This window comes from Limanda limanda, chromosome 8 (assembly GCF_963576545.1).
Source record: "Limanda limanda chromosome 8, fLimLim1.1, whole genome shotgun sequence".
Classification (NCBI taxonomy): domain Eukaryota; kingdom Metazoa; phylum Chordata; class Actinopteri; order Pleuronectiformes; family Pleuronectidae; genus Limanda; species Limanda limanda.
In genome coordinates this window covers 6,274,538-6,301,649 of record NC_083643.1, presented here as the reverse complement: position 1 = coordinate 6,301,649, position 27,112 = coordinate 6,274,538, and the positions used below count along the sequence as shown (strand labels likewise).

The following is a 27,112-nucleotide window of genomic DNA, read 5'->3' as shown; positions in this document are numbered from 1 at the left end:
TATGATCCTTTACAAGAGGGGTGGGGAACTGTTATCAGGGGTCATTTCAATTTTTATAACATCCTTTGAGAGCAACACTACCTCTGAACACATACTTTACTACATTTAGTACTTTTTATGTGTCTGTCCTGATTGTTTTTTTACATTTCACTATATTTTAAATGCAATGCAAAGCTAGTTGTGGTTGAACGTCTGTGGAAGGTGCTGTGCAAAAAAACTTTACTTGCTAACCTGACTTCCTATTTGTAGGTTGGAGCTGCTTTTGCTTTTTGTTATTCATTTACCTCCATGCATATTCAAATAACTGCTAGTGGCCATTGAGCCAAAATATCGTCTGGACATCGAACCAACTATCTCTGTTTGTGTTTTGTGTAGAGAAACGTACTCAGGTGATGAAACTGTAAACAGTGTACAGCCAAAGGAAGACAGACATACCAACGCACAACATTGTGGCCCTTGACCCCAGAGGCTCATCAGAGGATTGTCGATGGGCTCCACGATTTGGTCAGATTGTATTTATGATGCTACTCACAGCCGGTTTTAGCCAAAACAACAAAATCAAACTAACCCTCACTTCTGGTTGCACCATTCATGACCTGCAGAGACGGTAAAGTTCCCTTGTGTCGAACCCACGCACAAAAAAGTTGGTGAGTTCGGTTGAGTTTGTTGTGTTACGTTGTTTCTTCGCAGACCTCAGAGCAAAAATGGCAGTTTCTTACAAACCCCTTCAGTGTTTTTTTGATTTTTTTTCCTTTCAGTATCTTGTGCAATATCAGTAATCCACTCTGCAACAATTCTTTAAGGCAAACTGACACCATGAAACATCCTCTGGAACCTGCAGCTCCGCTCCGGAGAAACAAGGCTACAAACTCTGCTTCTGAACCAGGTTTCAGCTTCTTAGCGATCAGCACGAACAACACAAAACTCGCCTGCATCAACATCGCTCCTGTCAGAATTAGATCCTATAGCAGCTGCTTGTTCGGCACTCCAACAGAACCGCAGTGCCTTTCTTTATCTATCACATTTTTTCCTTACAACACCTCCGGTTTATCTGCATGTTTCCAGTTGTATAATAACTCTTGAGATCAGACATCTCTACAAATGAGCCACACTGGGTTGTCTTTGCCGTTTGTCCATTCTTGTTTCTGAGCTGCTTGTTTGTTTTGCTCACCCTGACGTCTCCCGACAGACAAACAACCAGAAGGGGACTGAGTCTTGTATTTTTCTCATTTTCTGTTAGTGCACAAACAATTAGTCGGTGTCATGAAAATTATTGTTGGTGTGTTTGAGTTGCTTTCATGAATTTATGAATAGCCTTGCAGGTTCTTCACCGCCCGGGGGCCAGCGGTTCCCCAACACCTGCTTTATGGCGTGTTATTATTATTTTTAAGGGAAACTAGTGAAAAAACATTAATCAGTGAAAAAATGTCTGAACTAAAAAAACATTTTTAGCGAAACAAGAGGAAAAACAAGTTTCGAGGATTCTTGTAATGATCTATATACGAGTTCGAAGTTGGAGTGTTTCTCAAATCAATCCCCTTTGAAGGATTCTACGTTGAAGATATATTATTATTCTAAGGACAATTTGTGCCTGCATTTTCAGTTCTGTTTTGCACCGTGAAACTAAACTAAATTACATGTTTAGCATGTTTCACTGGGTTCGGTGTGACTCTCACTCAGTAAGCTAACCCGTCACCGGAGATCTGTCCGCCTGATCAACAAGCTCCTGGCAGTCGTTCAGACGTTCAGAGGTTATTACATGTAATGTCCCTGCAAAGTAATCACTGCACCCTGGGGCCGTATAGTGTTTCCCCCGCTGGTGTCAAAATGTTAATTCGATTCCATCAGGAGGCTTCCTGGCGACGTGGGATACAATGCTTGTCGGCCCATAAACTCAATCAGGTTGACTAAAGGGCAGAGGCCTGTCAGCGTAGCAAGGGTACATGGGACGCACATACATATGCAGGAAACAGAAATTACCATATGCACACACACACACAAGCAAACAAACACACACAGGTAGAGTGAAATGTGCACACAAGCATGAGGATACCTGCAAGCACAAAGTACACGATGAGCACATCCCTCAGCAGGACCCAGCAACACCAAAACCCATTTTAATGTCCATTAAAGGGGAAATATCACAATCGGGACCCAGTGACTCACAGTGGGAGAGTGAAGGCATCAAGGCAACACTGTGCTAATCACTATGTTGTCGACGAGGGGAGAGGCCATTATTGTGTGCGTCTTTCTCCATCAGGAAACCGTTTACGAACCCACTAGACATGTGAAGGTTATGTCTTTCAGGCAGAGCCGACTGAATCCAGACATTTTATCAACAATGTCCAATCTTTTTACTGTTCTCGAAAAAAATCCTTTTTACACAAGCAGAATTAATTGAAAATACAATCTCAAAGGATAAATGGACACTTTGACTATTAGTTACTTCACAGACAAAGATGTGTATCAGGACTTTCTTGTTCGGGCTCTTGTGTTTCCGTCGGCGTTATTTCACTGCACATGTTTTCCTTTCATGCCTCATGTGTTCCTCAGGTGAGAGGGTTCTTAAATACGTACACATATATTCTGTTTAAGCTTGTTTGCTATTTGACATGTGGTGGATTTAAGGATTAGTGTGCAATGAATACAAACATCCACATCTCTTTCCAAGTGAACTTAAAATAATAAGTATGAATATGTGTAGCCACAGGGCCCCGGCTCCGAGTCGGACTTTTAAAGATTTCTGAACCGATTATGTTAATCAAAACATATCTTTAACAGAGTGATGACTGGGCTCAATATTTTCGGTTTAAATATTGAATATGTTTTGAAGAACTGAACAGAGTCATGTAATATCTTGTTTCTACAAACATAGGAGCTGTAATCTCCAGGTGTTTTTAAAGATCTTGTTCGTATCTGTGATCTGTGAAGTTTATTGAGTCTTTCTTATCAGTCACGACTTCCTGTTCACATAGATTTTCACTATTGATTGGACACTTTTAAACATTACAATCTATTTATCAGCCAAGACAGTTCCTTCTTCTTATACTGCAACCTGCTTTGGTGTCTGTTTTCCTGCGAGCCAGCTCCTGACACATCCCTGTGGTCTCTACCTGCTGACTGCTCCTCCCTTCTCCTGTCTGGATATATATTAGTCAAATATGCATTTGCTGCATCTGCTGTCAGCTTGTCTCCGGAGATTATGTCTACTTCATATCACAGTGACGCGGTCTCTGGGTAGCGTTGTGTTTCTCCTCATGGGGTTCGGCTGTACGTCCTACAATATTTAGCACGTTGCCAAAATAAATATAGAGAGTACAGAGAAACTTGATCTTTGATGGAATTCATTTGGAGAGAGATTGTTCTGACTACGCTAAAGTAAATGTGTACCGGAATTTCCAGGTAGTGTTTTTCAGTCAAAAAGAGGACGTTGCCAAAGCGCTGATCACACAACGGTAAAGAGCAAAAGGAAGCCAAGGTTTTAAATCTCGACTCAGAAACACTCACAGAGAATCCTCAGTGGACAGTGATCGGGAATGGAACTACACATCCCGGAACATAGGTACATGCAAAGAGAAACGGCAGGGGACGTGTGAAGTGATTTGTGTAAGAGTTGTGAATCCCCTCTGCCTGAACTTCAAGGTGTGTTTTCTCCAGTGGGGTTCGATGAAAAGGCATTAATTGATTTAGCCGTGCGTTTCAGCTTCACCCTTTCCCCTGTTTGATGTCTCTGTGAAGCCATTGTTGTGCAGTGATTTGCTCCGTATAAATTTGCCGGAGCCGTGCGCTACACGGAGGAATTACTGTGGTCTGGTCGAGGGGAAACAAAAGAGCCTCGGGTGCACAAAAACAATATATCTATCCTAAAGGAACAATGATCGTGCACAAGTAACGCTCGGACCCGCAGAAAATTGCGTATTGTTGCACCGGCTTAATGAGATGATCGACAAAGAGCCCGAGAGAGAAATCCGTCTGTGAGTATTTAGTGGGAATTGTCGACAAAGTGAGAGAGAGCAGTGGGGCAAAGTGCGAATTGATTGGTAATATTAGATCTTTCGCTTTTCATGGCGAGAACAAAACATCCCTATCCCATCCTTCCCCCCCCTCTGCAGCGTTGGCTCAAGGCTTCGTGCTACAGCCTCTTCTCTTACACAACTTCTTACACTATCTCCTCACATTGCTACACAGACAACACAAAAATAAACCTGCCAATCCACCCATCCCTGACTTGCCAGGCAGAGGACCTTCGACACGAGTCTCTGCTTGTTTTTCAGCCAAATCAACAATAATAAAGAAACTCTTCCTTCAACTAACTCAGCTCTCTAAGACTGAACTCTTATTAAGATACATTTATTTGTCCTAAACACATGCACAGACATGCACAAGCACACTCATGCAATTGTAGAGAAATTTAACCTCTGCTTTTAACCCATCTGGTGGAGGACACACAGAGCAGTGGGCAGCCATGTACGGCGCCCGGGGAGCAGATGTTGGGGGAGGAAGGTGCCTTGCTCAGGGGCACTAGACAGGGTAGGGAGAATCCTCTTGGATTTTTGGACAGATCAATCCAGGTTCGTCTGTTTGTTGTTTCTCCGTGGAGTTGAAACAGAGACGAACCAGAGACCTTTTCTGCCCATAGTCCAAGTTTCTGCCACTAGTCCACCGCTTCTCCTAGAAATTACCCTGTGGTTTTGCCGAAACCCGCGATCGAACCAGGAACATTTAGATCTTCAGTCTAACGCTCTCCCAACTGAGCTATATCGGCGGGTATCCCAACAAATCAATCTTTTACCCCAACAACTGTCCAGAGAAACGTGGGTGACATGCATCTCCCAGTTCCACATTTTGTTAAAAGCAGATCAAGACTAAGAATGCTCCCCACCTCCTGGTGCAAGGTGTCTTGCCTCAGCTACAGCGATGGCCTTCTGGCAGGCATTCACACCGGAACTCCTTCAAATGCTCCAGAAATCAGCGGCGTGTCTGCTCTTCACTCAGCCTCAAAGGGCACATGTCACGCTGCTGCTCATCCAACCTCCGCTGGCTCCCTGTGGGCTGCCTGAGTCAAATTCAAGCCACCAATGCTTATCTAAGAGGAACCTCATCCATCTAATCAAACTCAATTATACAGGCTGGGCTCCATCTCGGCCATGGAACCTCTGACATCATCCCTGCACACACAGCACTCACAATCCAGACTGTTCCTTTTTGTGGTTCCACGATGAACAAACTAAACAATGCTACCACAGCAATGGTATTCCTCTCTTTACTCAAGAACCTCTTGAAGACATTTTTTCCTGGAGTCATTCTCTCCTAATACCTCTAACTCGCCTTATTGGAAATATCTTGCAGTTTGTAATAAGTTTACGGTCTCCTGCTGCACTGAAGGTTTAGTGTTGTCCAGTCTACAATTGGGTCAATGCATTGTAATTTAATCAAGATATCAAAGGGACAAGGATCTCCGAAGAATCCCCCCCCAGGGTCGGGCATCACCGATCATTATTATTTTTGAGAAGAAATAAAACAGAAATTGGAGGAGCCCTGAAGGAGGGAGTAAAAACACATGTGGGCTGGATTGGTTTCATATAGATTGGTTTGCATGGAGGGGAGATAAACACAGCTATCTATCGACAGCCACTTGGAGGGCAGGTCTTTAGGTTTATGTTAGCTCTCTAAGTGCAGTGAAGGAATGCTCAATCAGGAGAGAAAGATCCATATGCTTGGCCTCCAGCATTTAGATCACGTCGTAGCCACTTTATTCCCAGCAAGGTGAAAAGTGCAGGAACAGAAACACCAGGAGATTTGTTTTACTCCGAAACCTGAAATAAACTGTGTCATCCTCACAAGGTCAGTGTTTTGCAATGTAGTGTAATTTGCACCGGCCGGCTGTTCTAGGATCTGTAGACAGTTGTATTGATTCAAATGAGAGAGCCCGCTGACTAAAGGACCAGTCTGAGTGGCTTCACGTCTGTTGTTGGTTCAACTGGGAATCACGCAGGAGGAGCATCAGCGGGTCGGCTCGCTGCTCGAGAGTTTGACTTCAGATTCAGTTCAAATTTGGAAGGACCAGTCAGGTGACTGGAGCAATGACTTGGCAGAGCAACCAGCAAATGTCACCTCTGGTGAAAATCAATACGGCCTCAAGAACCCGCAGTGCATCTGATAGATAGAAATGGAGAAGGGCCACTTCGCCTGATATTTGCTGAAGAGTGTGAAGGGGGGGGGGGGCGAAAGAGAATGAGACGGAGGCTGGGACAGCTGTTGGAAGTGAAGTATGCTCACATGCACTTTGTGTGAATAAACTCAGTCAGACAGTCCAAGAAAGAAAAGTGAGAAAAGGCCAAAGAGACATAACTGTCTGCAGCCATCTTTCTTGAAGACTATCATTATATATATATGTATATAATCTACAGTGTAAAGGATGTAATTTTTTACTATTTGCTGTAAGGGAATTGAAAAGTAATCACTGTGACCTTCAGCGATGTTAAAGTAGCTTCAGCTGATGTTCACTGACCTTCCTGCACTGCTGCACTCACATGTGTTCTTTGAGTGTGTGAGCAGATACAGTACGTGTTCACAGGTCTGCGCTTATGGATTTACCAATGATTCGTTAGACTAGTCAGCATGCATGGATCACTGTATGTGTGTGTGTGTGTGTGTGTGTGTGTGTGTGTGTGTGTGTGTGTGTGTGCATGTGTCTGTCTCTGCATGCATGCTGGGTAGTTTCCCAACGATCCAGCCAGTCAGCCAGCCTGCCAGTAGCCTGACATTTCATCCAGCCACCGTCTCACTCCTTCCCCACTTTACATTTCCCTCTCCCCCTCAATCTCGCGCTGCCGTTGTCTCCATCAAGGTAAATGTCAGCGCACACACCTCACTATAGATCTGGCTGACCCACCAAGGTCTGGCTACATCCACAGCCCAAGATGGAGCCAGGGGAGAGAGAGAGAGAGAGAGAGACAGGGAGAGGGGGAATCAATCAGGCTGGGCCTCAGACACCGGCAGCTGGCAGGTTAGCCGGGCATGAAGCACCTGAGTCATGAAACCATCTGGTTCCCGGCCCGGGCTGCCGAACCCTGGCTACACCTGCTGGGCCTGTAAAACAACACTGGAGCAGTAAACACAGAGAGGCGTGGTGGAGGAGAAGCAGCTGAGCGAGGAGGGGAGAGGAAGCCCCTCTGCTGCGGGTGGTCTTCAGCTGTCAACGTGTGAAGGCAGACGTCAAGAGATCCAAGATTCCAGATTCCAGATTCAAGAGAGGGTAGAGCAACACGACGCATGGACCGAACTAATGTCAGAGCACATGTTTAAAAAATGCATTTGCAGGAAGATGGTGACTGCGATAATGCACAATTTTTATATTAAACAATTTTTCTGGTTATTTTAATGCAAATTTCTGTTGATTGGTAAAGAGTGTGTATCGACGGGACCTCAGGCTTCGAACTGCGATCACTACTTTGCAGACTCTGGCTCCAATTAACTTTATGTGACACGCACATTTAAATAATTTATTTGAATCCACCAATCATATTCGTACAAAAAGGATTCAAGCATTTCTCAGAGGTTGAATACAGCTCAGTGACTCATGGGTACAAGAAACATCTCCTACGCCAAACAGCAAGACTACCTATAGCAGCTGATACAGAGCAGAACTTTGCTCGTTGTTTAGATCGTCTCTTACTAAGTCCTGCCAGTCGTAGCTCACTGACCGAAAGTTTATGGACATGCCCCAGACTTCCAAATATCAATACTACCAGTTTACATGTATGGCCTAGGTCTCTCATTTTAGCAACAATGGGCTGGTATTTGGTCAGCTTGTCAAGGAAGGCTAAGTCCATAATAGAGGTCATATACACAGGCTACCTCAAGGACTACTACCTCCCTTTTAACACACACACACACACACACACACACACACACACACACACACACACACACACAAACACAAACACACACACACACACACACACACAGGCACACACTCATCTCTTACTAACACATCCTACAGTTCACAACAGGGTTCTGTCTGGATGAAGGTGGTAACAAGCCGGTGAGTAAGTCCTGACACATACTGCTGTTGTACGGTCAGTAGCACCTCAGGTGAGATCATGACTCAACTGTTTCAAACTTCGACCCAGCATCCCACTGCCTGATATATAAGATACTGTTGTGGCACAGCCTGAACTTTCATTTTCAATCTGAACGGCTCCACTCAAACTCCAGTACCTATTAGCTCCCGATGTACAGCCTCATGAATAAAATGGATTTTTTTTGAAGATGAGCGTCTCACAGCGCTTGTTATTCCGCTGTATGGTTATTAGAAGTAAACAAAATGTGAGATGTAGCAAACGGGAAAAATAAAAAACAGCCAACCTGTAAATGTCAATCAATACATTCCAGGATCCAAGCAGAGCTGAAATCTGCAATAAGTTTTGCTTTTACTTTTTTTTTTTTTTTTTTCTCCGCTTTACATCAGATCTGCTGAAGCTTGCAGAAAGAATTTCTGAGCGTGAAACCAAGCGTGTATTTACCCCGAGTATTTCTATTCATAGATCCCTGAGTCAGAGCCGAGCAGCTGAGGGGGGGGGCAGAGCGAACAGTCAGCATATCACGAACCACCCGGCTGCATGGAGAGAGGGGAACAACGGTGAAGTGGCCCGGTGACACAATCCTCTGAGGAGCCTCCTGGCACCGGAGACCAAATAACCAGGACTTCCCCTATAAAGCCACTTGACTTTGAAACTTTGCGCGTTATATTTTATTCACGCCGGTTGGGTCGTGTTGGGATGTAAACCCAGCATCCCGGGGGGGAAGGGGGGGGTAGAGGTAGAGTTGCGTGGTAAGTGATGTGGCGTAAACCCTGACAGGATCGTTTCCTCTCCGTCACTCTGCTCCGTTCCCCTTCTCTCTACTTCGTCAATACTTCTACCTCACACACCTCTCTCACTTCAGCGCACGGGAGCGAGAGGTGTGAAGCGAGGGATCAGAAAAACAACGAGAGCGTCAGCTGCAGGCGCCAGCTGCTCTCCGGCAGAATTCATTTCAATGCACTTCATTTCTTCCCTGTTGGGGATCGGGGGATGTCAATCCGAGCGCTCGCAGCTTCATCTGGAAGACGCACGTTCGTTCACCTTGAAAGCGTTGTTTTGTCTGATAGCCGCAGCGACTGAACTTGAAAAAACAAGAGTCTCCGCATAAACATCCTGGTGACTTTCCCCTCGTCTTTGTTTTGAGTTTGTTTGTGTCTAAACAACAGCTACAGCAAAGTTTTGCCAATTAGGCTCCCGGCCGTGGCAGTGACAGATGGAAACCCGATGCGGCGCCGCGGCTTCCGAAGCTAAAGCGGCGCCGCATTGACAGGGAGGGTCCCACCTTTTCAGGGGCTTGTCAGCAGCAGCCAGGCTGAGAATGGCGATGCTATCACACTTAGCTCTCAAACGGCCGCAAATTGCAATACAATTCAAGTTTGAATGCCTCTAATCAGCAGCGAGCTCCCGAACACAAGCCTATCGGGGGCCGGCATCAATCGGTGATGCGCAGGGGGCGAAACGAGAGGAGATAAAGCAAAGGGAAAGTCTATGAGCGTAGATTCATCACGTCCACGTTATCACTTAGCCTGTGTCTGGAGCTATTGTTGGGCGGCCGGTGGGTCGGCACGCGGGGAATCGAACCGGGTGGTCGTTAGACGTAAAGGATTGAGGTCTGTGTTTGCTTCTCCTCACAGTTTATCTGTTGTTATCAGCGTCTCTTTCTTCTCTGCCGGCTGACCTCCATTCATCAGGAGTAACGGGCGGCTGCTGATATCCTCTCTTTAAGCACTTCTACACCTTCAATTGACCAGCTCCAAAAACCTCTTCTGTTTTTAGTGCTTCTTTTTTTGAGCTCCTGCTTTTGTCTACGAAACTTCTTCCTTAAAACTTTTCTCTCCTTCGTCTTTCTTTCCTTCTTCCACCTCTGATTCCCTCTTCACTACTCAAGATTCAAGATTCAAGATTCAAGATTTTTATTGTCAAATGCACAGAGATAACATGAAGCAGTCGCTGGCAGTGAAATACTTGGGTCACAGGCTCTCTTTCAGTAATTTCAACCAAAAAAATTAAAAATAAATATAAAAATAGTTTAAAATAGAATAAAATAGAAAATCAATAAAATAGAATATCAAAAATTTGAAATAGAAAATAAAATATATATATCTAAATATATATCTTAACAGATGAAGAGAATAATAGAGCAACAATAGTTCAATTTGTGCAGTAGTGCAAATATTCAAATATGCTTATTACGGTGCTGGTGCAAATATGCAAATATCCCAGGGTGCTGGTTTGGTGGAGTTATTGCAGTTCAGAGGAGTTTAAAAGTCTTATGGCCTCATATTCTTTCCATCTCCAATAGATAAAATTCATGCACTTTCTCCTGCTTACATGTGATTCCCTTCTGCTTATTGCAAGCAGCCCACAGCGGTTAATCCGCCTGTCGATTTAAGCCTCTTCTGATTACATTCCAACGAGGTATCAGCGCATCATCCACCTGTGGACTTCATCTGAGACACATTACCTTTCTAAAAAGTGTCATTATTCAAAAATAAAAGGGGGAGGGCTGCACTGGATCAAAGACAAAGTCTGCACGTGTGTCATTTTCGAAGCCTTTTTTCTTTCCTCCCCATCAACGCAGCGAGGGGTCCTTTGAAATATCACCCGCACCGATGCAGCCCAGAGTGAGTCATTAATAAAGTAACCAAACTGACAGAACAAAGGACATTATGCAGCAGGGAAATGAATACGTCCCATTATATCCTCACATCTATCTGATGACTCCCACTCTCTCCCTCCTCCTTAATCCATTTCTCTCTGTTACACTTTTTTTTTAACGCCACCCTCTCTGTCCACAAATCACTCCCTTCTTCTTCCTCCCCTGCAGTGAGGGGGACACACACATGTTCCCACACCGGGGGGGTTGAAGGGGTTTTCATCACTTGTTCACACTGGAATCTGCTGTAACGGATGTTCTGCACAAGCTAAAAAAAGCATTTATTTATTTATTTATTACAGGCAAAGGAGGTGTAAAGAGATTTTCTATCACAAGGACAAGCTTTGCATTACCTCATTTACATCTTTCACAGGAAGCAAAATACGTCCAGGATGTTTTCTCTGTAGAATTATCTGCCACGGAGTCTCTTTCCTCAACAACATAGATATATATATATAAACTCTACATATATTCTCTGAGATATTTATGAAAAAATGGAAGGAGAAATGCTTTATTGGCATGCAGACATTTTTGCTTTCCTTCACCACCTGAGGGATTTCCTTTCATTTTCATTTTCTCTGCAAATTGAATAAAGCATTGCACATTTAGACGTTATAGAATCGTATCAGGGAGAAATTGTCTTTTTGTTTGTTTCTCTTGTCTCGTGAACAAAAAAGCCAACAAAGTAATCTTCTGTAATTATCACCAGCAAACAGAGAAACTCAAAGGGAAGCAGGCAGCCGTGCTTCCTGTCATGCATCAAGGAGGAGATACGGAAGGCAGACAATTCAAGTTTCAGAGCAGACGTACCCAGAAGGGATTTATGTACACTTTCTATTTCCAGCCTCGGAAGCCAAACACACTGCAGCACAAACACACGGCGTACTTACAAAAATTGAATTTGGCAAATAATGTGTTTCCTTTTATAGATATATTCAAAGTCCTCAAGTCCCATAAGTCTACAAGAGTGGACATTGTGCTTCCACAAAGTCAATTTAAAAACATTTCCCAGACACGGCGGAGGAATTTGATTCTTCTGATGGATCGTCGGAGGGGAGCTCCTGACCCGATTTAAAGGTGGCATGGGAAGGTATTTTGAAATTCAGCCGTACATCCAATTCCATTTGATCCTGACAAAAGTACACTATAAATTGGCAATCATATTCCCGGCTGCTTCCCAGCTGTGGGCGCGCACTCAGCTCCGATGCAGAAGTGGATATTTTATCCTCAAGCAGGCGAACCCTGTCGGGCTCCATTGCCCTTGGAAGACATAAAACAATATGGATAAATACGCGTCTCGGGCCCTCACGCTGCTCTGTGTGCCGCCGCTGAGCGATTCCACTTTCACTCCATTGAGGAAACAGATATTTGACTCGGGAGACATCGTTTTCACACAATGACCCCGTGTTGCATTTCAGTTGCTGCTCCTCAAGATGGTGTACGGTTTTAATTCTAGCCTGTGAAAGAAAACGTTGCCTCCACGAGTGAATATAAATGACATATTATGAAATAAAAATGTTTACCACACGCAGGCCGTGGTGTGTAAACGTACGTGCAGCTTTGATAAAGTGAGGAGGAAGCGGAGGGTCATTATTTCTGCCTCAGATTGGAGGAGTGCATCATTATAGAGCCACAGCACAGCTTTCCATCACATCCTGTCCCTCGGTGCTACTCCCTCTCTTCCTCTATTCGTCTTACTCCTCCTCTCCTAATGAGAGGAAGAGGGAGCGGCGTCACCGTCACTTCTCTCCGCTCATTGGTCTTCATCACCCAAAGCTGGCAGGTATTGTCACAAGCCAACAGCCATTGATCCTCCGCTTAGTGACCACCAGAGCTGTTTTTCCCCTTTTCTCCACTCTCTCTCTCTCTCTCTCTCTCTCTCTGTCTTTTCACACACTTAAGTGATTTGGACCCACTGACTGTATTACTCCTGCAGGATCAATGACACCTGATTTGGTTGTGAATGAACTCAGAGGAGCCTGTGATTGACTGTGCATCACTAATACGTCATAATTAAACACATTTACACTGCAGTGGCCCGAAAACAAAATGACTTACACCCACAAGACTTAAAACTACACCAGAAATACAGCACAACAGCTTTTGTGACATTTGTCATCCTGATTAATATGAGGTCGCCATGACCTTTGACCTTCAACTACTCAGATCGAATCAGTTCAACTAAGTCCATGTATGAACAGATCAAAAGTTGTAGAAATTACTTCTAGGTGGTCTTAAGAGGCCAAAAACATGTATTTCATTCCACACTCAATTTCCCATAAATACAAATTGAGAGCTATATTGTCACTTTGACATTAGTATGCAGACCTAAGTAATTTAGTTCAGATCTCAGAGACATTTCTACACCTGGACTGGATAGACCTAGAGATGCTATCGATCAAACGTCCCCGTCCAAAGAGACACTGCATTCAACTGCCAAAAAGAATCGTAAAATGTATTGTTTCATTACCAACAAATATTGCAATTGCTGTCAAAAGTACAAATGTGATATTTTAGTTGGTCCCTTGCAATACATTTGCACTCATTTCTAAATTTCAGATTTTGGCTCAGTCATCATGTTGTAATAAGCTAATTGAAATGTGAAAAAAACATATTAAAACTTATTAAGTGGGAGAAAGAGTTTAGAAGTTACATAGTGATTTTCATCAGGGGCAGGTATAGGACAATATCCATGGGCTGGTGAGCAGGTGGCACAGACACTGGGTTCAGAGGCAGATGCCGACTTGTTTGGCTTTTTTGTTTGCATCTCGGAGAAATTGATTTTTTTTGGCCCGGATGTTTTGTACCTTGCACTTGCAGCGCTGATTTGAATTTGGACATTAGTCTGCAGAATGAGCTGTCTCTCACAGATGTTGGCTGCCGCAGGCAATTTGGGTTAATTCCAGTTTAATCCGTCCCTCACACAATCAGCCGCGAGTTACTATTTGTTCAGTAGCTCACCTGCAACACAACAAACCAGCCAGTGTCCATCTGCGTCCGGTGGAGCTTTCCAGCCTCTCGCACTCGAATTTAGCAGAGACAAGGACCAGCAGCAGTGGTTGTGTGAAGCCAGAGGAAGCTGAGTGAAATCATCACTCGCTGCTTTCACCTACTTTAGGACATTCAAGTTTTGCTCTTGACGATTTCAGTCACATTTTTCATTGGTGAATTTTTATATTGCGGCTGTGGCTGTGGCTGAGAGGTAGAGTTGTCGTCCTCCAACCTGAAAGTCGGCGGTTCGATCCCCTGCATGCCGAAGTGTCCTTGGGCAAGATGCTGAACCCTGAATGGCCCCCCATAGAATAACAAAGTGCTGCCAGTAGATGCACTGTATGAATGTGTGTGTGAATGGGTGAATGTGAAACTGTAGTGTAAAGCGCTTTGAGTGGTCATCAAGACTAGAAAAGCGCTATATAAATACAAATCCATTTACCAAATCCATATCAGATTCTTCCAAGCTGTGTGAGAAGCGTGAAATAAGTCGAGTGCCCTTGTTTAAGATGTTAAAACCTTTTTATTCCCGCCTTGATCTGTAATTCAGCTTCCAGTTCCTTTGTGTTTGAGCAGCAGCAGAAACCAGCACAACCCTTAGAACAGATGTTAACCAGTGTCACAACACATCATTTATCGTGTATGAGTAAAATTTGAGCTTGGTGTATTAAACATTGATCCTAATTAACATTTCTAATGTTATTCTGACAAAATAATGGTTAAATTGTGAATCAGGTATGCAATTTTAACCGGTACAAATGAATTTTACCACAGAGTAAATTAATAATGTTACTTATCCCTAATACACAGGTCTAAGTAAGTGGGTGCACGTGTAGAACATGCAAACACACGTGAGTTTTCAGACCTGCAGTGTGTTCATCCTGCAGACGTCTCATATCAGCCACAGTATTATGGTGTAGGAGCGTGATGCTACAGCTAATGGACATATTTTAGTCACTGTCCCTGGTGTCGACGGGCTGCACTAATTGCTTGTTAGTCATTTCTCTCGTGTGTTATGAATATCTTTAATCAGATGGTTTTCTGAATACAAATAAGCTCGCCACACATCGGGGAGATTCACCACAATATCTTTTATGTTATGTTCTTTTTTTTGATTTCAGAAGCACTCACGAGCAATTAAGTATAGCAGCAGATACGGCTATATAGATGATTAGATTATGCAATTAGGCCCGAGGCAAAAATGATGGAAGTGATTCCATATAAATTGAAAAGAGGAAGTGATTTCTGTTAGTGTAATGCGTGAATATGGGTAAAGAGCATTTTGTTCTAATGAGTTTCCAACTCTCACATTCTGCATCACGGGCTAAGTGCACTGATACATGTTTGGTTGTTTCCAGTAAAAAGGTTTTTTAGTTTTTGTTTTCGTCTCATCACAGAAGTCGCAGTAACTAAAGCGTGTTTTTGAGAAGACAAATTACTTCTGTAATATTGTAACAACCGCGCTAATTATGTCGGCAGATTCATCAAGAACTGCACAATAAATCCTCATGAAACATTCAAAAGAATTTCCCATTATTTCTCCGCATAAAAGACAAACACAAACGCACAAAGCCCTGGCAGAATAAACAGGACTTCAGCTGTGTTGTGTTGTGTGAAGTGGAGACTGTGAGCCGCTGTCGAGTGTTTACAAAGCAGGCGTCTCGATTCACTGTCATCCGGTTCAGAGGTGGCCTGCTGGAATCGTCCTTGTTTGCAAGTTTTGACTGAATAATCCACATGTTTGATTTAATTAAGACTCGCAAGCTTTTTCAGAATTTGCCTTTCGCTGATGTCAGGCCTTCACCCAATGAAGCCCAGTGAACGCTAATGAATGGTGAAGCTCCAACCGGGGAGGAGGGAATCTTTCATTAGTGTCGCCCACTCATCCTCCAATTTGCCCCTGAATAAGTTGTAGTATTAACACAAAAAAAATGATGAAAGCATCACTGTTCAAATATTCATGTCCTTGATAATGTGCCGTATTACTCAGCGCGTGTACGTGCACGGCTCGAACACACAGAGCCGAGGCCAGGAGAGTTAACAGAATCAGAATATCCTCTATGTATCTCACGGACGTGCTGGGGATGTTTCCTTCGTGTGCTTCCTCCGTTCAGAGCAGAAATAGAAGGAGCATAAATACGACAGAGATTTGACGATTCTCCATTTTTAATCACTCGTAATACAATTCCATAAAAGTCCCATAAATGCAATGATGAGTTTTCCTGCCTCTGCGTAATGTCCTGGATAATCATTACAACCCTAATGATTGCAACCCAAGTAGTAAATGTTATTTTTCCTCCTGCAGCACATGTACTAATACGGGATGCGACCTGTACAGTGTGTGTTTCTACACACGTTTTCCACTGTAAAGGATCAAAGTACTACACTCTCATGGATTCCCCTCCCCCATTAGTAGTGCATTGAATATGCTGTGTACGATGCCGCGCTGTTGTTCTGAAATAATTGCAACAGAGCAGTAAATGTTTCCTAAGCCTCCTCCCACCTCGCTGACCTTCCCGGTGTCTCCGGCCCTGAGATGGGATGTTAATGCCCGCGGCTGGACGGCTGCCACGCTGCGGCCTTTGCACTAATGGATTGATAAAAAAGCTCTGAGCACAGAATCAATCATGATATAAACCTGGACTGCGGCTTGTAAAAAGTTCCTCCACCCTAATGTCCCTAATCTGGGGCCATTTGCTGTCCGACAGAGAGATTGCAGCTGCCTTGCATTAGGAGGCCAGGATTGGTTCTGGTGATGGACATGAGGTGGATGTGAAGGAAGGAAGGAGGGGGGGGGGGGGGTTGTTCGTCAGGTACCTTGGCATCGAGTTAGTTGTTCAGTTATTTTTCGAACATCGTGCAGCAAATGAATCCAAAACTTTAAAGGAGACGTATTGTGTCTTTTTTCAGTGTTTCTTTCCTCTTTTGTGTTATATAGGTTGTTGTTGTTGTGTTGAATTCTACTAAAAAGCTCAGGGAAAACTCCTGAAACACCCCGAGAGTATCCAGCCCATAATTCACTCAGCAGCTCCATTTCCACGACCACAATGAAAGCAATATTTCCTACACACACTTGCAGCAGCTGGCCAATCAGAGAGAGAGGAGCTAAAATAATGTTAAAAAACTGTTTCAGACAGAGGCTGAAAAGAGGAGCTTCAGCAATGAGGAAAGTAACAGGTTCTCTAAACAAAAGAGCATGTCCAACTGGTTCAAGAAATGATGCAACTTAAAATATGACCATAAATATGAGAAGAAAATTTCACTTTAATAACTTTGTAGGTAACTATCTACATTACAGCCAGACATATGGACTCAATGCTGTTAGAAGAACCTCTGCTTCTTCTGTGACATGAATAAAAACCATAAAAGCAAAACAACAGTGAAGGAATAGTTGTTGATTTTCTGCAGTTTGAAATGTGTGAGAAGTCTCACTGGAGCTTCTCCTCAGGAACCAGGCCCATAACCAGGAATCAGTGAGAGTGACCCTCCTCACACAGGAGTTAATTATGAAAATGTGACATCTGATACCATCACAATATGTTAAACCTACATCTGCATGTGCACACAACCTGCAAGACAGTTTCCAAACGAGAGAGAAAGGGAATGAACTGCTGTTGAGGCAGCTCACGGTCGAAGGCTTATATACTTTGAATTGTGACTCTTCATCACTCAGGTTTGTTCATGCATATAAATATATCATGATCGTGTTGTATTATAATGTTATTTCATGGATTGAATTTGTTATCATATGACTCAGTCAGTCTCAGCCTGTGTGCCATATCTTTAAAGATGAAAATATGAAATTAATGAGCTGTACCTGGAAGATAATAAGACGATGTTGGGGAATGCAGCCTGATAAATAAATGCTGCCATTAACGTAAGCGGCTTTATGGTTCTACTGCTGGAGAAGTTTTCTAAAACATTCAAAAAGTACAGTCAAGTACTTTCTTTATAAAGACCTCTTCACAAGGTTTCTATTCCCTGCAATTCACTAACCCATCAACTCTAAAAATCTTCCATCCGGTCTTTTCCATTTATTGAAATATATTTTAGAATTGCTCAAGCACTAAACCTCAGGTATTTTTTAAGCACCCTATCATTTCTGAAGTTTTATCATTCCTCCTCAAGGCCAATGGCTCGGACCCTGTAGTTATCATCTGCATTGCCTACTCTCAGTCAGGCAATCACCTTAAACGTCCATTTGAAAATTCACTTCCCAATAACGGAGGTGAAGAGCCGAGTCGTGTGGAAACCTCCGGCCCTTCCAGGAGTTATTCCACTGCTCAGCTCACTCCCTGACCCTGATTCCACACCACTCCGGTGTCATTCGGAAAACTGAATGTAACCAATTCCAGTGAGCAAATTGAGGGGCCATCGGCTGTAGTGGAAAGAGTGTTTTGTCACCGCTGGCATGTCAGAGCGGAGAGACGGGCAGGTAATGGCTCGACGGGTTTAGTTTGGCAACATCTCCGCGGGTCAGACACTATTCTATGTCCTGACAATAAATCTGATTTAATATCTATTGTATCGCAGGTCCGGCTCGGGTGCGAAGAGCTGAAGGAAGAATAAAAAAAAAAAGAGCGAGCGAGGGAAGCCATCCAGGGCCGGGTGGCATAAATAAAAAGTGAAAGGAGAGGGAAGCAGAGCAGGATACTGAGGGCATTGTCGTATTAAATCAGAATAATAAAGCGGTGCATGCACAAACAGTATCTAATAGAGACGATTGGGAGCCCGGAGAGAGCCACGGGTCCCAAACCCACGCCAGCGGCTGTCCGCACGCCACAAGGACACATCTGCAGCAGCCAGGTTTAATCAACACGTGGCAATGAAACTCCCACACAGAGACTCAGGGCTTACGGCGTTAAACAGCCGCTCTGCGCACCCGGAGGCTTAAAGCGCTGCTGTGAAATAACAAGCCCCCAAAGCTGCTTTTTTAAAGTGCGATGTAAACTGTTGTATAGGTGTCAGCCTCCCCTATGGCAGGCTCGTCAAAGCGTAGGACACGGACCCGGATGATGCCGATGCTAATCGCTTCCATCACCAACGCAGGGAGGGTTTTATATCGCTGCTTTAAACTATATATCCTCAGTTCCATAACACAAAGTACGCCCGGATGATTTACTGGAGGGTAATACAGTATAATAGCCTCATTGTGTTTAGAGAGCGGAGGGGAGGCATATAAACAACCACCATTAGCTCCCATCAGTAAACACACACACACGTACACACACACACAGCAATGGTGTATTAACACTGTTATATGTACTGCAAACGCTCGTAATTATGTATTTTGACTGATTTACTGTGTAGCCGTGAGATGAAGAGTTAATAAGGAGTGTTTAATCAGACACGCTTCCACGGCTGGAAGCTGGAGTGAGACGCTGGCTCAGCAGTTCCCGGGGCATTGATACCATCCATTCTCTGAAGTTAAGAGACTGTTCACAGGAGTAACTCCTCAGTAAGTGCACATGTTGCTGTTTCTAAATAAAAACCAGCAGACTGACTGTCCAGGATGCAGCAGACTGAGGTACAGAGATAAGATAAGATATAAGAAACAAGACACTGGCAACCATAGAATTTTGATTTTGTCAGTTAATGCCGAGTTAAGAGACTTCGGCTATTGGTGAAAGGAAAAATCTAAATGAACATCATGAACATAAGAGACTTAACCACTCGGCAACTTAACCTCAAACACTTTACAATAGAGAAGCACATGTTCAGTGACCCTCCTCAAAATATAGCTCATATTCAATATTTTATATGTGTATATACTGTATACTGTTGCGTATAGCTCCTACTGCTGCAAGATACAGCAGAGGTGATACTATCTGGTCTATCTAAAACATGACTATGTATTTGTTTGCTCTGCTTCCAGAACAGAACAATGTAAATCTTATTTAAAACCCAGACTGTAAAGTTTTAAGAGGGAAGCTCTGAAACGATGAGTGGAGGATCCTGGAATGAAGCTTCCTCTGAAGAGGCCAAAAGCAAATGAAACAGATGAAGACCATGAGAAAGGGAAAATACGGAAACCTGAGCAGGTTGTGTGGACCATCACAAAGCCAGACTCTTTTAAAACGAGGTGTTTGGATTGGAAAATGGAAAAAATATTAATAATAATATGCTAATTAGTTAATAAATGTAACTGACTACAGCAGATTTGTGATTATCAAGCTAAATATTCATGCAGAAGTCAAATACTAGTTTACAATGGGTTTTTATTAAGAATATGTCAGTCACACAACCAGATGTGTTTACTGCTGAAAACAGTAAAATCGTCCATTTTTGAGATTTCCTATAAAATCGTCTACAAATCGTCCAAGTGAGATTTCACAATCTCCACAACAGATCAGATTACAGTCATAACACAGACTAGATGTTCTGCCCTGTGCAGTACAGCCATTCAGTCGCTGTACATCAGAGCCCAGATCAATAGTTGTAAAAAATCATTTTTTGCCTTCTCCTTTGTCTTTGATTGAGGTTAAACCTCAGACCACTCTCATTGCTCCTGTACATTTGCCAGCACTTGTCATTACAGATAAAAGCGCAGCCTGCTCAGAAGCCTCTCCCGTGGCAGCAGAGAGCGAGTGCTTGACCGCATGTCCCCCCCTCATTATGTCCACTCAGATAGAGTTACATCAGCTGGCCGGCGTCCAGCTCGTCAGCTCGACGCCTGATGAAATGACACATCGCAGATATGTGGGCTGCAAACACGGAGAACTCTGCTGCTGGTACACAGGTCATCAGGTGTATTACGGATTGGAGCGACCTTGAGGTTGAGCTCTCTAGGTCACTTTACGGTAAATATGGCCCAACATATCAAATCCAATCATTTTAAATGTCAGGAACTCCATTAACATATTCTTAATAAACTCAAACCTGTAAAAATGGGAAAAAGCTCACGAATGATTTAAGAATAAATATTGACGTCAAAAGAGGCAGATTTGGTCTTGAAGAGAAATCTCAGCTAAAAATAACAATTTCTTAAAACGTTATATTTGCAGCATGTATAATATCACTCGTATCCTGTCGTCCACAAGCGCTCTTGATTTTTAATTAAAGAAACTACAAAGACATATTTTCTTAAAAGGCTGCTAAGCACACGTTCGTTTTGTCTTTTAACAGTTTCACATTGAGTCGTAACATATAAATTAATAAAAACCTTCCGATTAATCTTTTAACCTGGAGTCTGAAAAAGAGTCTGAAATAAAGACATGTTATTTATCTGCAGGTGAGTCAGTCTTACATTCACATTATCGCTCCGTCACTCACGTACACTCTCCACCTTCAAAGCATCCCCCAAAAATAGCCCGAGCTGTTTACTCGTGCGCTGCCATGCTGCCTCCGTGCCGCTGAGGTCAGACCACTTGGGGCTGAATCGCAGACTTCATTCACTGAAGTAATTAGAGTCAATATGTCAAATTGATTCTGGTCAGTCATGTAGCTCACTTTGACGCTGCGGAGGAGATTAGCAGCTTCGGCGATGGAGTGTAGTAGTGAACCAGCGATGCAAAGCTCGCCCTTTCGGCGCCCTCACTACAGCGCTGTGATGTTGTTTGATTTTTAAAAAATCAGCTCCTCCCTAACCGAACAAGAAACAGCTCGGCAGCGCCCGGCTGGAGACATATGAAGAAGAAGAGGGACGGCAGCAGAGGTTGAACTGGGGTCAAGCACCGTTCTGCGAGAGACAGCCGGGGAGACAGCATCGACTGACACGACACAGATTCCCCTGGAGAAGGATTGGAGAAAGAGGAGGCAGGCGAAGAAGTGATAGAACCAGCGAGAAAGCCCGGCTGCGGAGGACAGCAGAGGGCAGGACTTAGGGAACTATGCAGAGGAAGAGCTACAGCAGTATTGATGAGGTCCAGGGAGGCAGCAGGAGCAGATTTATCTCAATGTCCCTCCCTGCCCTGGAGTCTGGTGTCCAGCCTTGGTCTCGTTCAGCCATTCTGAGTAAGAGCGACCTCTCATCCGTCTTCCTGGAGACAAAGAGGAGGAGAGACGAGCAGCAAGAGGACAGAGCCGGGTAGATTTTGGGTCAGTGGACACAAGAGGGTAGTCTGTCTTTTCGATTGTTCTCTCCCCGACCGGTGTCCTTGTCCGTTGTCAAGGCCACAGTGCTGTGCATTGGGGGGGTGGCGGTGGGGGGGTGTGGGGACCTCTGGCACATGCTCCACTGACAACCGTGTTATTGAAGGGTGGGGGCGTAATTAGAGGGCACGCCAGCGAGTACAGAATGTGGAACATCATTAACAAGCTCACATTGTTCAAGTGGGGACTGTAATTAAAGGTTTCCCACAGCAAGGGGAGAGGGGCTTTGATTGGAGGAGTTGGGGGGGGCGCAAAGTGATTTCACTCATCAGCCTCTAGTGGCTGTTGTGACCTTCACACCAATCGACAGTACAGGATGTGTGTGTGTGTGTGTGTGTGTGTGTGTGTGTGTGTGTTGACTCGATGATTACAGAAGAACGACGTCGGGTCAGTTAGACATCGGAGTTTACAACCGACCACAGTGTTCATCTGAGTGGAGAAGAGAAAGCGATCAGTGGTGGAACAGCCAATTCACTGTTCTCTAAACGGAAGAAGGTCAAAGGAGAGAATGTCCATTAAAGGGCAGGAAATAAAGTTATGTTTAAAGCCCCTGAGGACACGAGACTGAACTGTGAACCCGCTGCTTGTCCCCTGTGGAGCCTCTTGTGACTATTGACTCTTTGCAAAGGGATTTACCATAGTTCCTTTCCCTGTCGGCCGTGGACAATCACTCAAGCTTCCAGGCATGCTCACATCTTCCGGGGGTTGAAGTGTCAGTCGGAATTTCGTACATAGTTTTCTCTGCTTCTGAAACAATGATCTTTGTGTGTGTATCAGAGGTTTGACCAAATGCTCCCAAGACCCAGAGCAAGATGATGAATCACCCGGCAGATATCTGGGGTCAGAGCTGCAACTCTGGATGACTGGCTGGGTTTTTTTATACTCTCCCCCAGAAGAGGTTTTTAGAATTCAGAGGGATGTCACTGCCCTGTGCTGCTGGTGCAAGAACTTAACCAAACATTTGATGAAACAGGGCTTGTCAGAATGCATCGCTGTGACAAAGATGTAAACAAATACCGAGGCCCTGTGGCGTTCTCATGCAGAATTTGTAAAAGCAGAATTTATAGCAGAGAATAATAACTTGCACACACAACGGACACAAAGCTTCGCAAGATGACGTCTTATAAAAATTCAAAAAGCAAATCTGGAGCCTTCCACCCCTGGATTTCCCCTCAGGGCTGGTCTATGAAGTCACATCTGTCACACGGTTCTTGTTCTAGCTTCCTTCACACCCCACTGGGAGCCTCTCAGAAGCAGTATTCTGTCTGTGGTTTTGTTGACATGTGGATTTGGTCTTTTTATTCCTGGTTTAAACCTTATAAATTTGGTAAAAAGGCTGCATGTGACTCCAGCTCTGGTGTCACAGGTTAGGAAGTTGGTGTGATGATACAATGAAGAGTCTGTACATGGTGGTTTATTTTGAAAATGCACCATATCCTCTATATGCCATTCCTGTTGCAGACTTCCTGCTCGGTTTAATCTGGTCACAGGAGTCAGAACATCATACGGCTGCAGAGCAAACTTTTGCCTAAAAACTCAACCAAATTTCACCAAACATGAATCCGAACCCAGCCGACTTCCTATATATACATATGTGGGTGAAATAATATCTTTTTTATCTTGCTATCATGAGAATAGGGTGTAGTAAAACCCATTGCAATATTTTGAACAATAGTTTTGAACAAATCAAGTGCACAGCAGTGTTATTAGTATTAGTGTTAGTATTAGGAAATGTCTTGTCTTATCTGTTGTGCCTGTGCACTTTATATGTTTCACCATGGGAGAGTGGGAAACGTCCTATCAATTCCATTATATGTCTTGAACATGTGAAGAAATTGACAATAAAGCTGATTTGATTTGATTTGATATCAACTACAAGTAAGTCGGTTTCTATACATCAGTTCAAAAGTATAGTTAGAAAATGTGGACGACTATATTTCTGTTGACTCTAATTCCCCTTGTCAGATATCAGGAGGAGCTTCAGGGAGATGAACTGTACGTTATGTGTAGTGGCCATTTATCTCTTACAACTTTTAAAAGTGCACATAGAGGAGGGAACAGAGCAGGAGGAGCCAGTCATGTTCAGTGGGAACGCTTCGCTTTGCTGGTGCGGTCGGACAAGTCTGTCACGCTCTGCAACAGGATTTGTCTCGCTGACCGAGCAGGACTGAGGGGAGAGATTGTGTGTCTGTGTGTGTGTGTGTGTGACAACACAAAGTTTGGGCCTTTTTAAAAGAGCGAAGATGAATAGATGACCGAAAAATGTCCTCTTCCATAGTTGTATCGTCGCTCTCAGACGGACACAAATATGTTTATATATATTGGCTGCCTACGTTCACACATATACAGAAAACACTTTAACACCTGCAAACACATCAATTAAATGACTCACACAACATACGGGTCACAACAATCCCCACAATCTACACAAGCTGTTCTCTGGCATCACGGAGCCATTGGACAGATACTGAGGATGTAAGTCATTATAGCAGAAAAACTGATTTCTTAAACAACACATATCTGAGAATAAGAACGTTTAACTCTCACTAGTCATTGGACAATATCCAGAAATCTATTCATGAAGCGTCTTGTTTTAAACAAGCAGGGAATCTGTGGAGCAGACAGAGGACAGCTGCTGCTACAGGGGCAGGCGGGAAACAACAAATAAAGAAATAGAGAAATGTCCACTCTCTGATGCAAGATACGCAAACTGCCTGCAGGCTCAGGAGAAAGACGCCATGAATAACAAGGAGATTGTTTTCACTTTGAAACCATCCACTTTGGAGTGAAAGTGTTCTGCCAGGCGTTTCATGAGGATACACAACCCCGAAAAGGTCACAATCTGTGTTAAAGAGTACATTCGCCTGCGAGTGTTCCTGGGTATGTGAGAAGTTGTAGCAGCGTTGCGTGACTCTAACATCAGTTCACCGTATTTGTCGCGAAGTGTGTGTTCTTGCATATGTGTCACGGAGAGGAGGCAGAGCCAGAGGAGAGGAGGAAACAAGGAGAGGAAGTGTAGAGTCTCTCCTTGCGCTCATAAAAAGGTTTTAACAGCAGAGCAGGTTCGGTATATGACGTGTAACTCTGTTAAACCTGCTTCGGTTTAAGAGATGTGAGCCTTCAAACCTCCTCCACACTGCTGATGGAACAGTCTCTTCACTCGCTCTCTCCTTTATTCCCTCTCTTTATACTTCCTCTCACTTCCCTGACGCTCTCAGGTCAAAGCGGGTGATCTCTTCCACAGCGAAGGCCACGGTAAATGTAGACTAGCGCTGGTTTATTCATGCATCGATGCCTCCTCTCTACTTCCCTTGTTTTCCACCGTTTCTCATCACTCCATCTCACAACCTATCATTTCCCCCACTGCCTCTTTCTCTTAAAACCAATCTGTTACCTGTCACGGCCGATGCAAGTCATTTTGCCGACATGACAATCAATACACACTCTGTTAAGCACAACCTTGTGTGTGCGTGTATGTAAAACCAAAAAACTGTGTCGGTTTGTTGTGCTTTAAATCCACGAACTGGAAAGCCGCAATTTGACTCAGTTAGGGCGGGTTGTGGCCCAGGAGGTACTGCGGGTTGTGCACTAATCAGAAGGTCAGCGGTTCGATCCCTTGCTCCTCCGGTCCACTCATCGAATTTGTTCTTTTTTCCGCTGTGTGCAAATGGTGTGTGATGGAGAGAGTGCTGCATGAATAAGGGTGAATACGACTTGGACTGTAAAGTGCTTTGAGTGGACTAGAAAAACACGGACCTATCAACTTCAATTTTTCCAATCAATTAGGGTTTTCAGACCAGAAAATATGACTTTATGAATAATTTGCCTGTTTCCATATGAAGATGTGTGAGATGAGTGGGGGGGGGGGGTCGGTATCTACCAGGAGAGACGCAGTGTCCTGCCTCTCTTGGCCAGGTCTTTGTTTTCCATTAGTCAGAGTTATGGCCCCCGAGGCACTCTGTGAGAGCACTTAAGGGTGGTGATAAATACACACAGCCACTAAAACAAAGCTGACTGACAACTCAGGGACAACGCACACCTCCGTCCACCTTGAGTCATCCGTCCCCGGGCTCCAGCACAGCACCCGGCTCTCAACGAATTCATCGAAACGCTCCGAAATAAATCACGAATCAAGGGACAGACTCGCAGCACGAAGGTCGCTGCATTAAGAAGTTGAGCTATCGTGACAACAACAATGACGGATGTCTGTGTAATGACGGTTCAACAGCCAGGGGACCCGTGATGTCACCTGAACAGCTCCCAGAAGGTAATTAACACCGAAATAGACGTTCACATCAAATCAAATAATACCTCTGTGTTTTCTATGTAATTTATTGATGAAACACCGAACTGGGCAGCAGTCGAGTGGAGTCGAAGCCAACGATCACGTGGGACTCTTCAAGGATATTGTCAGTGGGTGTTGGTTAAATACAAAGTATTTTTAAAAGGACTGTTAAAGCTAAAACTTACTTACATCACATTTGTGTTCTGTGTTCATTGTTCACCATCCAGTTGATTCAACTCAAGTAATATACGTGTTTAACCAAAACAAGGTATAAAACTAGCATGTGGGTGGTATACTGACGTATCCCAGCATGCTCTGGGACAATGTTGGAGACATTAGTTAAGGTGTGTTGTTTAAAGACATAATCCTTTAAGCTAATCGCTATTTGTTGTGTTTATCTAAGGGAGCAAGTTTTCCTAAAGCTACTGAGTAAACAACTATTCAATCAAGTCAGACAAACATGTTTAACTTAGAATGCATCACCCTTGCCTTTCTTTAGCGGGACCAGCTTGACCAAATTAACTAAATACAAGTACGTTTAAAGTGAAATGAAGACGTAGATATGAAGAAAACATAACTTTAAACTAATAGTTATATTTACCCTTACTTTGTCAAGTTAATCACTTTCCTAGATTATTTTAAGTAACATAATTATTAACAATGACACATAATGAGCTCTATTGTCATTTAGCCGACGTATCGTGTATATATAATTTAATGTATATAAGCCAGAACACAAAATGAGCACTGACCCCAGCAAGAAAAAATCCCAAACATCCCATTTCATGATAAACTGACACTCTGTTCGAATGGGGATAAACTCAGCAAAGCACCTGACTCTCAGTTTGTACTTCTACTCTGCTGCTGGAACATTTAGCTCAACGTTGAAATTTTGTCATAATACATCATATATAGTTGTCTATAGCTCACTCAGACGTGAAGTGCCAGCCTCTCACAGAAAGAGGGTAAAAAAAAACCTGTGTGCAAATGCTTCTGACGACC

The 27,112-nt window shown here is 43.8% G+C and overlaps 1 protein-coding gene and 1 non-coding gene across 2 annotated transcripts in view; both read right to left on the bottom strand.

The window, feature by feature from the left end:
- The window catches only part of cdh13 (cadherin 13, H-cadherin (heart)), a 291,804-nt gene that overhangs the window by 204,310 nt on the left and 60,382 nt on the right, over positions 1-27,112 (bottom strand). The gene's annotated exons all lie outside the window — the stretch shown is intronic.
- trnaf-gaa (transfer RNA phenylalanine (anticodon GAA)) lies at positions 4,693-4,765 on the bottom strand. The gene has a single exon. It is a non-coding gene; the product is annotated as a tRNA-Phe (tRNA).